The sequence below is a fragment of the Alligator sinensis genome, unplaced genomic scaffold (assembly GCF_000455745.1).
Source record: "Alligator sinensis unplaced genomic scaffold, ASM45574v1 scaffold785_1, whole genome shotgun sequence".
Taxonomy (NCBI): Eukaryota; Metazoa; Chordata; order Crocodylia; family Alligatoridae; genus Alligator; species Alligator sinensis.
The window spans coordinates 633,204-642,442 of NW_005842544.1; positions in this window are offsets into that span (position 1 = coordinate 633,204).

Genomic DNA, 9,239 nt, shown 5'->3' on the forward strand with positions numbered 1-9,239 from the left:
CCCCCTTCCACCCCCCCCCCCACTCCCATACAGTTTTCCTTCTAGCGAGGCCAGAGGCCAGCAATTATAAACAACTAAGCAACAAGCGATCTCCCCCAGCCTAAACAACGTACTGTACGCCCTTGGTTAGATAAAATACTTTTTTCAGAACACAAAGCTGTTCCTGAAGTAGAAAATGCATAGTAAGAGTTCAAGGGATCTCTGCTGGACATGGCTTCCAGCCCTACCTCTGTCCCTAGGGGTAGAGCCAGGTGCCCCTGAAACAAGGGGTGCTTATCAATAGTAAGGGAAATTCTGGGGAAGGAGGGGGATTCATCAGAATTTGTGCTTCAGACCCCTCAAGTTTCCCCTAGAGTCAGGCCTCCTTCCCTGGAAGGCCCTTCAGAGGAGGTTGAGGTAGAGGTTGTGGAAGCAAGTAGCTCAGCTGAGTCTGTTCCTCCTGTTGCTGTGCCTCTGCCTACTGAGGAGGGGGAACAAGAAAGCATCCATACATGCACCCACACAACAGAAGCGAGCAGGTGGTGTGTGGTCTGGGATCATTTTGAGTTAGCACATGATCCCACATATGCTAACTGCCTGTACTCCGAGCCCAAACCAGCTGGGGTAAGAGAACAAAATACATGAGCACCATGGGGATGTCGATGCATCTCTGCAGACACCACCCCCTTGCTCTTGCTCCTCCTCAGCATGGCACCAATTTGAGCATGCCCAAAAAGAAGTCCCCCTCTTGCTCCAAAGCCCCCATTCCCCCAAAGCAGAAGCAGGCCACCCTAGAACAATGGGGGAAAGGCAGACAGAAAAGAGGCCACTTTACAAAGGTGAGCAAAATCACCCAGAGCATGGGGTAGATATTTGCTGTTGATGGCCAGCCCTTCTCCTTAGTTGAGCAGCCAGGGCTCAGGCCCCATCATACCAAGTGCCTGCACACACCACCTTCAGTAGGACAGTGGCGCCTTCCCTGTATGAGGCATGCAAGGAGTACCTGAAGGAGGAACTGCTCAAGACAGGTCCACAGGTGGCTTTACACTTCATCTCGGACAGCTGGAGCAGCAGGGGTGGAGATCATGACTACCTCCCCTCACAGGGCACTGGTGTGACCAGCCAGGCCATCAGTGGGTTCTCCTTCAAACCTAGGTGATGGATGAGTTCAACACAGCAACAGATCATAGGAACCATGAACCGCTTGGTGCAGGGGTGGCTCATTGGGCAGGGTGAGCTCACCCACAGCTTCATGGTCACCGACAATGGGGCCCAATATGGTCAAGATGGTTTGTGATACCAACTTTGTTGGCATCCACTATGTGGCACACAAGTTCTACCTCATAGTCAGGGACTACTTGGAGGGGGACAGGCCTACTGCTGATGGTGCCAGCACCACCAGCAAGCTCATTTCTAAATGCAGGCAGGTGGCAGGCTACTTCCACCAGAGCATCAAGGGGGGCAAGATGCTGCAGGACACAGGCAGAACTGAATATCCCACAGCACAAAATCATGCAGAATGCAGAGACTCAGTAGAAATCCACATACCTGATGCGTGAGAGACTGGTGTAGCAGCAGAAGGCTATCCATGAGATGATCTTGCTCAGGGAGATTGGGATCAGTGGCCCCCTTAACAGAGCTCAGTGGGATACCATCTCCCAGATCTTGGTGGTCCTCAAGCCTTTCCTCAAGGCCACTGAGCCCCTCAGCACTGGCAATGCCCTCCTTAGCCGGGTGATCCCTGTAGTGAGGGAACTTCAGAACCAAATGGAGAAGTTCCAGGGGATCAATGTTCCTTGCTGGGCCAAGCCACCATCACCAAATGTTCAGGCACTGGTGAGGTGGCTGAAGGAGGGAATCAGGAAACAGCTTGATCTCTTGCGGTCCAGTACAGTCCATGTGCGACCTGAGGATGAAGGGAAGCATCAGTGTATGTGGCAGCAAAACCCTGAATCAGTGGACAGAGGTGCTGGTGAAGACTCAGGGAAGTAGAATGGCAGAGGTGGGAGGATGTGGAAGACAGGGAACTACTGTCCCATGCCAGTACACCTTCCACCAGCCAGTCTCCTCCTCCACCACAGGCACTGCCAAGTGGACCAAGGGCATGGCTTCTATCGTGGGGTCCAGAGGCACCAGACCCCACCATCAGGCAGGTAGCACTGAGGCCTTGGTGGCTGCTTATCTCGCTGAGGACACGGAGCCGCTGCTGTGTGGCCCCATAGCCTACTGGGCAAGCTGCAGCCAGATGTAGTGACAACCCACCGCACCTCCTTGAATCCTGGCTTTATGGAGCAGCTGGTGTTCCTGAAGGTGAAACTCCCACTCCTGGGGTTCCCCAAGTTCCACGTGCAGATGGAGTGAATGCCACCCTCCTCACTCCATCCGTACTAATTTCCTTTTTTCATTTTTTAAAACCATTGAATGTCCTCTTCTCAGAGCTGGAGGTGGCATTCACTGCATCACCAGCCAGAAATGATAAACATGTCCCTGCTGAGCTTCCATGTCAGGATGAACTTGGAGGTATGGGCTGGGGCTATGGAGAAGGAGGAGGCACCAGATCCTGGGCATGACCACTCTGCCAGGGTTTGGAGGCCTGGTGGGACTGCTAGTGGCACAGCAGCCCCAAAAAATGCTAGGACCGAGGATCCCCTGGTGAAAGGTGGGTATAACCTCTAGCCGCCACATGCACGCATACAGTCCTGGCTGGGGAAAACCCAGACCCGTCATGTGTTTGACCAGCCTGAGGCTTGCTGGTTGCAGTGGAGTTGAGGCTTAAGGTGAGCTCAGCTTAGCTGCCTGGGATGCCAGCTTTCAGGCTGAAAAACCCTTTGTCAGGCTGAGGAAGCACCTGCAGTTGGTGCGTGTGTGCGCTCTTCCTCGATGGAAGGAATAGTAAAGAAGCCAGAGGCTGGCATGCAATGCAGGTAAGAAAGCCAGTGAGTGAAAATGGAAATGGAGGTGTCAGGGAGTTGAGGGACAGGGAGATGTAGCAGTGCAGGTAAATGCAGAGAGGTACCTAGGGAGTTAGATGTCTGGCAGGTTGTAGTGTGTCAGAATTCCAGTGTCTAAATTGAGTCCATGAGTTTCTGTACCTACGAGGTTGACGAGGTGCAGTTCATCGGCTCATTTGTGAAAAGTGGATTCTAAATTCCCTTTGAGGATCAAGTCTGAGAGATTGGAGACAGGTGGTGTTCTGTTGTGGTCTTTGATAGATTTTCAGTATGCACTCATTCTGATGCGCAGTTATTGCTTGGTGTCTCCATGTATTTTGTATCAGAGCACTTATTGCTGTGAGGGAGATTTGTATTGTATTGTGAAGATAGCTCCATACTGGAGATATTGTTGCCAGGTTTTGCGTGTTTTGTCATGGATCCATTCAGTGTGTTTTGGGGTGTAGGAAGTTGGCTTCTGGTGATAAGGTTGGCAAAGTTCAGTGCTTGTTTGAATTTACAGACCGGGGGATGACTTTCTAAGCAGCACGGAGGCAGAAAGGGATCTCAGAGTCATAGTTGACTCCAAGATGAACATGAGTCACCAATGTGATGAAGTGATAGGTAAAGCTGTCATGCATTAGCAGGTGCATCACGAGCAGATCTAAAGGTGGTGATACTTCCCCTCTGTGCAGCATTGGTAAGGCTGCAACTGGAGTACTGCATCCAGTTTTGGGTGCCACACTTCAAGAGAGATGTGGATAACCTTGAGAGAGTCCAGAGGAAGGCCAGTAGTATGGTTAAGTGCCTGCAGGTAAGGTCCTACAAGGAGAGAGAGACGGACCTGGACCTCTTTAGCCTCTGCAAGAGAAGTCTGAGAAGTGATATTGTGGCTGTTTATAAATATACTGGGGGGGGGAGGGGGGGGGGGGGGGGGGGGGAGGGGGGAAGCCTGGAAAGGAGCTGCTTCGCCCTCCCACTCAGAGATACTCTGTCTACTAGAGTGCCCCTTTGGATAATGAGGAACAATGGCTACAAGCTGACAGATAACAGATTTTGATTAAACATCAGGAAGAACTTCACAGTAAGGGTGACCAGAATCTGGAATGGGATTCTAAGGAAGTTAATGCTCTCCTCTACCTTGAAGGTTTTTAAGGTAAGACTGGACAAGCACCTGGCTAGGGTCATATGACCCCAGCACTCTCTCCTGCCCAAGGTAGGGGGCTGGACTCTATGATCTACTGAGGTCCCTTCCAAACCTAAAAATCTATGAAAAAAATATACATGCAAGAATGGGCTACATCATCAGGTTGTACTAATCAATGCAGCTGTATTTCCTCCAATGGAGTTTTTACAGCAGCGGTGGATCAGCCTTATTCTAAATGCAACCTAAATACAAAAAACAAAACAAAACAAACAAACCTTCCCAAGCAAATAAAGCACCCAATGGTAAACACTGCTTAGAATATTTGATGGTGTTATTCCCTTTTCATATATTTTTTTTAATTAAACCTAGGAAATTGGTTTTTCACAAATAAATAAATGAACCAAGCCTATTCATTTAGCACCACATGAATAAGAAATATTAAACCTAGCAAAGTTTAATGCAATTCTTTGACGAAGGCAAGACAGAGAATGGAGAATACATATATATGTGTATAAAATCTGGCAACTACATTTCTTGTATAATTCAGAAATCTAGTATGAGAAACAATTGTTTACTGTATCTAATATTAATCTAAATCACTTTATCCTTTTTTCCCCACCCTACAGTTATTATCTCTTTATACTATTGAGCCTTTTAATCTAGTCTTTTAGTGGAAGAATATATTCTGGGATCTATGAGAGCCCATTCTGTTCGTGTCAGGATGGGGCAGGGGACACGTAGTGGTTAACAGTACTGGAAACCTCCAAAATTAAAATATTATGAGATTGACTTAAAATGATAAGGTTTTAAAAACATTATTTTTCTAGTTGCCTTCTGATTTTTAAGCCTTTTAAGTGCACTTGGGTCACATTTTTATTTGCAAACATGAGGGCTAAAAACTTCCTTCATAAATGAAAGCTAAGATTCTTCTCTCCTGGAGTGATTTTTTGGGAGCTGGGTTTTTATGGAAAGCACAGAATATTGCAGGAGCTAGGAATCAGGGTAAGTGCCGTTACAATGCATGAACATGTTTTATTACATAGCATGTTTATGAGGATATAAAAATGCAGCAAAAAACCTCAGTATGTGAAACATTTCATGATAATCTTTAAACAAACAAGGTTCTAAGAATATTTGAATTATTCAGCTCAAAGTTCAGGAAAAAAAGAGTTTCAGGGCAGCATAAATCTATTTTTACCCAAGGTCAAACAATACTGCAAAGTCCCTGGCAAGGCTTAGGTTTGATAGATTTGTGCCCTCTTGCACAAAACGAAATTGATTTACTGGAATGCCAGAACCAAAAGTGAGACTCATGCCCAGGTTCGAAAATATTTTATATCATCATGTGACCTTTCCCAAATGAATACGATTCAAAATAGAAATGTATCATCACTGCCTCTGGGAACTGAGATAAAGGGGGACATACAAAGTAAGCAAACACCAAAAGTACATCTAGTTTCAATGGTAAGCTTGTGGACCCAAACAAAATTCATGCAAAAAGCTGAATCCACATCCAGGTTCAACCCTTCTCAGGTTCAAGTCCAATGTTTCATATAAAACTAGTTCATTAATCATATTTATTAAATCGCACCAATTAGTTGCATCTTAAATGTATTTAATTGTATTAATTATTATACTATTTTTTAAATTCATTTCCCCTCCCAGCTAGTAGATCTGTAACAACTGTCAGACACCCTCAACAATATTAAGTTTTTATTTATACGCAATGCCTAGAGGTTGCATACAAAAATGGATTAGGGCATATACTGGTCTCACTGTGTTACATGATGCAATAAAACATTATATTTTCTCCCTGAAAAGCAAAGAACATTCTAGGTAGTAAAATTTTTTTCAGCTTATCAAAGAAAGGCATTACTAACACCTCTGGCTGGAAGTTAAAGCCAGCCAACTTCAGACTAGAAATAAAGCACAGAATTTTATCAGTGAGGACGACTGAATACTGGAGGAAATTACTAAAAGAAGTGATAAAGTCTCTCTCCCTTCTGAAGCCTTAATCAAGATCTGGTGCCTTCCTGGAAGATACAAGCTTTAGTCTAACATGAATTATTGGAATTAAAAAAAGGGATAACTAGCTAAAATTCTCTAGCCTTCATTGCACAGAAAGTCAGAACAGATGATCAAGTTGTCCCTTATGGCTTAAAAATCTATGAACAGTTCCATGTTTTCACAATTTTACATTCTTTCACACATTTTAGAATTGTATATATTGCACATTCTAGTGGAAGCAACAGCATTTACCTGGTTCAATATTGTACTGGAAAGAAGAAAAACAGAATCACAAGAGATTTGGGCCAAAGTGTGCCTGCCTGCAAGAGACCGGAGACTGTCACAGCTGATGCAATTTTCTTCTAATTGCCCCTCAGTGGTATAATTGTCTCCTCAGTGGGTGAATCTACACATGCAATTAATTCAAAGGAATAAACTCCGAAGTAGTTTGAGCCAAAGTAAACTGCTCCGGGGTGCAACGTCTACATGTGCACCTGGGGCAGCAGCCATTTGAGCTGGGGCGAAGCAGTTTATGCCAGGGCCAGGGACACCAGGGACCAGCCCTGGGGTCTGGGTGATGGTGTTGGGTGACAGAGGGTCTGCCTGGGGCATAAAGGTGCTGAAAGTACAGAGCCATATGGCTAGGTGGCAGGCAAGAGTCTGGCTCCCTGCTGACTGGGCACAATGTATGCCCATGGTCAACATTTACATGTGTGTTTAAATCACAGTTAATTACCCTGCCAAAAGATAGTACTGTTCTTAACAGTATGGTGGCATTAATGGCTGCACCCATAGATGTAGGCATGTGTGCTTACAGCAGCTCAAATAGCAGCAGCACAAATTTGTGCTGAAGATTTGTGCCACACTTTGGTTTGAGGCAAATTGTACCACTTGGGGCAAATTGACCCTGCCCAGCTTATATTCAGCCAGGGGGAGCTAGAGGCTGGAGCCAGCGCTTGTGCTGGTCCCAACAGTATAAAAAACTGCCCTAGAAAGCAGCTTAGGACTCCTTACCCTCAGGATCTTGTGAGGCCTAACCAGCTGATATATGCAGCCACTAGACCCCTGTGCCAGCTAGACTCCTACAGAAGCTCTGACCTAAAGTGGAGATCCTCCCACAAACCCCACACCCACAAACTCCCCTAGAAACCCCAGTCCCCTCCACCCCCACACACCAGAACTTCCACCCTTCATGTCCCTATTTACCAGGGACAGAACCTGAGTCTGAGGCACTGCTGCCAGCCTTGCCCTGATTCTATTTACTCAAGCATACTGAGGCACCATGCTGTAGCAGCAGAAGCATGCAGCAGGCATAGAGACACTCTGGCTCGGTGCGAGAATCTCTCTTTGGAGGACCCAGCCTCTGGTTGCCTCTGGGCACAATCCAGGAGTGCACCCTGCACTGCTTTTGTCTAGCATGTTTTCTCTTGGTACCAGGATTTCCCAGGATCAAATGTAGAGCCTGTGCTGCATATTTGCAGTGCAGGGAACATTTTTTCTTTCACGGCTTGCCTCCTGCAGCATCTCATACTGCTTTGAGACTCTGCAACAGGCACATGCTCATTTGTCTAGACGCAGCCAATTAGTTTACTAATACCATAATGTAGACAGTGATGCTTTATACTGAAGCTAATTAGTCTACTCCTCAGTTAAGCACATGTGTAGACCTGGCCAATGGGATTATTTTGAGCTCTTGAGAGGAGAGAAAAGGGTTTGTAAAGACACCCATTAATTTTTCAAGTATGCTGTGAGAGGAACCATAGTATTATATGATTTTATCCTAGCTACTGATCCTATCGTTTCTTTCTTCTTGGAGCTATGTGGCTGTATCATCAGATAGGTTCACGAACCAGGAATTGACCTGAAGACTTTTAGACATAGAAGTATGAATCTCGACATCTGAGTTAAAGGTTCAGCTTTCCCAGCTAAGGGCAATAACATGTTTGCATATTTTCTGAATCACACAGAGATGGAACACATGTCAAATATTAACCAGGATGTCCTACTGTCACTGACAAAGCAGGCCTGTCCAAAATTCCTCTCTACTCAAAGACATGCAGTATCTCTTAAAGCATCAGTAGCTGAAGGCCTAGAGCAGGGGGTTTCAACCTTTTTTAGTCTAAGTACCCCTGGTGGCCAGATGCTGAGCAGCAGGGGTGACGGCACGCAGGCAGGCAGAGATAGAGTGCTGCCACCTCCCAGGAGCACAGCTGGGGCAGGGCGGGGCAGGGAGGGGAAGCTCACCAGGTGGGAGTGAGGGCAGCAGTGCCCCTCTGTGGGGCGGGAAAGCTCACTGGGCTGGTGTGTGTGGTGGCAGCAGCCAGCACGTGTGAGTTTCCCCTGCCCACAGAGGGGTGCTGCTGCTCTTACCCTGCCACGGTCCTGCTCCTGGGGGGGTAGCAGTGCTCCATCCCTGCCCACCCATGTGTACCCCTTAGGACCAGTCCAAGTACCCTCAGGTGTATGCCTAACCCCAGCTGACAACCCCTGGACTAGAGATTTAAGTGAATATTCAGCTTTCTGTCCACAGCCATACTCCTCCAGACTCCACTGAAGCTGAACCTCACAGGGCACCCATGGTAGAGCTTCTGCAGAACTAGAGACATAACAGATGTCATTTAGGAGAGGCCAGTTCCTTATTTGCATGTATTCCTAATCAAGTCTGAATCCCTTCCTCAAGAGAAGCAAAAAGGATAATCTGGGTCTAAGATAAGGGAAGAGAAGGAGTGGAAAACCCTCAAGCATACAAACTCTACTAAATCAAAGCCTACTGAAGGGAGGAATTAAGATTAAAAGTCAGTGCCAGACAGAGTAGTAATTCAAACCCGACTCCTGAATCTGGATTTTTTATTTGACTACTGAATCTACTTACAAAGTGACCTTTTTCCTTTTCCATAAGAACCTTCAATTTAAGTTGTTGATGCAACCTTCTAATCTAATAAAAAAATGTAACACAAAGCTAGTAAATACACCCTTTTGTCTCTGATGCATGTCATGAAATTGAAGTAAATAGATTTAAAAAGCTAACATTACAGACGATGAGATTAGAAAGCCATTAGTAGCCATATGAGTATTAGAGCACTGGGCACCAAAAGGCTGTTATGGAGAAATTTCTTGACCAGATAAAAATATATTGATATCATCCTTCTTCTATTATTCAATAAAGTGTTTTATTT